At 57.7% G+C, this 4,439-nt stretch overlaps 2 non-coding genes and 1 pseudogene across 2 annotated transcripts; all 3 read right to left on the minus strand.

The window, feature by feature from the left end:
• LOC124742620 overlaps nucleotides 1–262 on the minus strand; it is a 4,222-nt pseudogene extending 3,960 nt beyond the window's left edge.
• Nucleotides 263–451: 189 nt separating this feature from the next.
• On the minus strand, nucleotides 452–606 carry LOC124742621. Its single transcript, XR_007010259.1, has one exon. It is a non-coding gene; the product is annotated as a 5.8S ribosomal RNA (ribosomal RNA).
• Nucleotides 607–956: 350 nt separating this feature from the next.
• On the minus strand, nucleotides 957–2,861 carry LOC124742618. Its single transcript, XR_007010258.1, has one exon. It is a non-coding gene; the product is annotated as a small subunit ribosomal RNA (ribosomal RNA).
• Nucleotides 2,862–4,439: the final 1,578 nt, after the last annotated feature.

The following is a 4,439-nucleotide window of genomic DNA, read 5'->3' on the forward strand; positions in this document are numbered from 1 at the left end:
CCGACGCTCGCACCGGCCGCTACGGGCCTGGCACCCTCTACGGGCCGTGGCCTCATTCAAGTTGGACTTGGGCTCGGCGCGAGGCGTCGGGGTAGTGGACCCTCCCAAACACCACATGCCACGACAGGCGGCAGCCTGCGGGGTTCGGTGCTGGACTCTTCCCTGTTCGCTCGCCGCTACTGGGGGAATCCTTGTTAGTTTCTTTTCCTCCGCTTAGTAATATGCTTAAATTCAGCGGGTAGTCTCGCCTGCTCTGAGGTCGTTGTACGAGGTGTCGCACGCCACACCGCCAGCCGGCTGTGCACGCTACCGAGAAAGTACCGGTATGCGAACCGCCAGGCGACGGGCGCGCATCGCACGTTTGAGGAGACGCGGCCGGCCCCACAGGCGGCCGCGACACTCCCAGGTCTGCGAAGCGGGGCAAAACGCCGCGCGCTTCAGTATACGTAGCCGACCCTCAGCCAGACGTGGCCCGGGAACGGAATCCATGGACCGCAATGTGCGTTCGAAACGTCGATGTTCATGTGTCCTGCAGTTCACATGTCGACGCGCAATTTGCTGCGTTCTTCATCGACCCACGAGCCGAGTGATCCACCGTCCTGGGTGATCTTTTCTCAGTTTCCGCCGTCTCTTTCGAGACGGTCGCATAGGCGGGAGTGAGGCGTGTGGCGGCCCCTGTTCCAGCGTTCTGTGTCCAACGGCCTCACGGCCGACGGGCGTCGTACGGCTCCACACCGGAGCGGACAGGCACTCGGGCGAAGTCATTCAAAACCGGCGCCAGGCGCCAGGTGCCGCAGGCCAGCCGCTCCAGCGCTTCAGCGCTCGTACCACACAACATTGCCGCTAGTTTTGAGAGGCACGCGTGGTTCCGCACGCGGCGCACGGCTACGGCGAGCCGTACAGGTAGCGTGTTGCGCGACACGACACGCACATCGAAAGACATGCAGTCTAGTCGGTAATGATCCTTCCGCAGGTTCACCTACGGAAACCTTGTTACGACTTTTACTTCCTCTAAATGATCAAGTTTGGTCATCTTTCCGGTAGCATCGGCAACGACAGAGTCAATGCGCGTACCAGTCCGAAGACCTCACTAAATCATTCAATCGGTAGTAGCGACGGGCGGTGTGTACAAAGGGCAGGGACGTAATCAACGCGAGCTTATGACTCGCGCTTACTGGGAATTCCTCGTTCATGGGGAACAATTGCAAGCCCCAATCCCTAGCACGAAGGAGGTTCAGCGGGTTACCCCGACCTTTCGGCCTAGGAAGACACGCTGATTCCTTCAGTGTAGCGCGCGTGCGGCCCAGAACATCTAAGGGCATCACAGACCTGTTATTGCTCAATCTCGTGCGGCTAGAAGCCGCCTGTCCTCTTAAGAAGAAAAGTAATCGCTGACAGCACGAAGGATGTCACGCGACTAGTTAGCAGGCTAGAGTCTCGTTCGTTATCGGAATTAACCAGACAAATCGCTCCACCAACTAAGAACGGCCATGCACCACCACCCACCGAATCAAGAAAGAGCTATCAATCTGTCAATCCTTCCGGTGTCCGGGCCTGGTGAGGTTTCCCGTGTTGAGTCAAATTAAGCCGCAGGCTCCACTCCTGGTGGTGCCCTTCCGTCAATTCCTTTAAGTTTCAGCTTTGCAACCATACTTCCCCCGGAACCCAAAAGCTTTGGTTTCCCGGAGGCTGCCCGCCGAGTCATCGGAGGAACTGCGGCGGATCGCTGGCTGGCATCGTTTATGGTTAGAACTAGGGCGGTATCTGATCGCCTTCGAACCTCTAACTTTCGTTCTTGATTAATGAAAACATACTTGGCAAATGCTTTCGCTTCTGTTCGTCTTGCGACGATCCAAGAATTTCACCTCTAACGTCGCAATACGAATGCCCCCGCCTGTCCTATTAATCATTACCTCGGGTTCCGAAAACCAACAAAATAGAACCGAGGTCCTATTCCATTATTCCATGCACACAGTATTCAGGCGGGCTTGCCTGCTTTAAGCACTCTAATTTGTTCAAAGTAAACGTGCCGGCCCACCGAGACACTCAATAAAGAGCACCCTGGTAGGATTTCAACGGGGTCCGCCTCGGGACGCACGAGCACGCACGAGGCGGTCGCACGCCTTCAGCTCGCCCCACCGGCAGGACGTCCCACGATACATGCCAGTTAAACACCGACGGGCGGTGAACCAACAGCGTGGGACACAAATCCAACTACGAGCTTTTTAACCGCAACAACTTTAATATACGCTATTGGAGCTGGAATTACCGCGGCTGCTGGCACCAGACTTGCCCTCCAATAGATACTCGTTAAAGGATTTAAAGTGTACTCATTCCGATTACGGGGCCTCGGATGAGTCCCGTATCGTTATTTTCGTCACTACCTCCCCGTGCCGGGAGTGGGTAATTTGCGCGCCTGCTGCCTTCCTTGGATGTGGTAGCCGTTTCTCAGGCTCCCTCTCCGGAATCGAACCCTGATTCCCCGTTACCCGTTACAACCATGGTAGGCGCAGAACCTACCATCGACAGTTGATAAGGCAGACATTTGAAAGATGCGTCGCCGGTACGAGGACCGTGCGATCAGCCCAAAGTTATTCAGAGTCACCAAGGCAAACGGACCGGACGAGCCGACCGATTGGTTTTGATCTAATAAAAGCGTCCCTTCCATCTCTGGTCGGGACTCTGTTTGCATGTATTAGCTCTAGAATTACCACAGTTATCCAAGTAACGTGGGTACGATCTAAGGAACCATAACTGATTTAATGAGCCATTCGCGGTTTCACCTTAATGCGGCTTGTACTGAGACATGCATGGCTTAATCTTTGAGACAAGCATATGACTACTGGCAGGATCAACAGGGAGCTGCGTCAACTAGAGCTGAGCAGCCGGCCGCCCGGGAGTGTGTCCCCGGGGGCCCGCGCGAACACGCAAGCGTCCGCTCAATCATTCTGCAAACAGGAGGAGGCTGAGCTCCCCTGCACAATACACCTCGAAACCCTCTCAGGTCCCGGCGGCGCGCAGCGCCGTCCCAAGTACTTGGTCGGGTTCGAGAGAGGCGCAATCGCCCGGAGTTAGGCGAGTAGACGCTTTCGGTGCGACCACCCGTGCTTCCCAACTGAGCTTGCCGCTGCCGACAGAGGCCCGGGAGCGTGCTGTCGTGGCATTGCCGGCGGGAGACAACACGCGCACCTACGGTGACCGGCAGCTCCAACGCCAGCGCCACAGAAGGACAAAAGCCCCACTTGGGTGCCGAAGCGAACTCTCCCAGCACAGCGCACGCGCCAACACATCCGCACAGCTGCGATACAAACCACCAGCGAGAACCGCTGGGGCGACCGAGCAGCAGACGGCGTCGCGGCGCCGAGCGCCGGGCGGCGGCGCATCCTCAACGCACACAGTCCTCAATCGGACCAGCACACTGAAGATGTCCACCGCGCTTCGCACCGGGCCCGCGAGGACCTACTTTGGCCGCACGGCGCCGGCGCGCAGGGTGCGCCGGCGCGCAGCTGCGACGCCTGCCGCGTCCGTCGGCCGGCGCGCCTGCCACTGGCCGCCCCCACCAGCCGGCTGTAGCGCGTGCGCCCACGCACCGCGCGGCCAGCACGCCGGGAGGCGCCCCCTCACCGGCCGGGGACGGTCCCACCCAGCCACCGCCGCGTATCGCTTCACACCCAGATGCCGTTCAGTTTCGTCGGCATGGTGGGTATCGCTGGAACAACCGGTTAGTACCTCAACCTATCGTCGCCATCACCGATTCACCCCTAGCGAGAACAACCGCACCACAACAGGTTACCATTTGTTCATTTTGCGTAACTTCACCAGAAAACGCAGGCGTCCATCGCCATTTGCAACTTCAACGATTATTGCATGCCTGTGTCAGGTGTCACGCCACACTACGTCTGCCCACATACACGCAACAAAATGTGCACGCCCTAGACAATACGTGGAAGGTGGCCCCCGTACGTATGCGATGTCCATTGCTCGAACGACTGTCAACCGGCCTCTGTAGCATGTCGCAGATATGGAACGCGGTGCACCATGCCATCACGGTGTGTGAGGAGAGACGACTAGGTCCGAATACATCAACAGACAGCTCATGCTGATCGCCATCCACGGCGTCCGTTCCTCCCACACGTCTCTATGGCGTACCACACTGCAATCCAGCTCTCATAGGGAGACGACACGTAGCTGCGTGCACAATATTTGCACTGTATGGTCCGCCGTTTTTGGGCGCAGTCGTTGTGCGGTCACACATGTGCCACGATGTATCATTCAGTACATAAGGACGAATGTGCAGTACAGATTGTGGTTCACGCGTACGACATCAGCGGACAGTTGGACACAGGCCGCACCACAACGTAGCCTGAGTACGTCGCATGCGAAGGGCATTGAACATGCAAACTTCTCACCAACCAGCTTGCGAAGGCAGGGGGCAAGGT

Source organism: Schistocerca piceifrons, unplaced genomic scaffold (genome assembly GCF_021461385.2).
Source record: "Schistocerca piceifrons isolate TAMUIC-IGC-003096 unplaced genomic scaffold, iqSchPice1.1 HiC_scaffold_232, whole genome shotgun sequence".
Lineage (NCBI taxonomy): Eukaryota > Metazoa > Arthropoda > Insecta > Orthoptera > Acrididae > Schistocerca > Schistocerca piceifrons.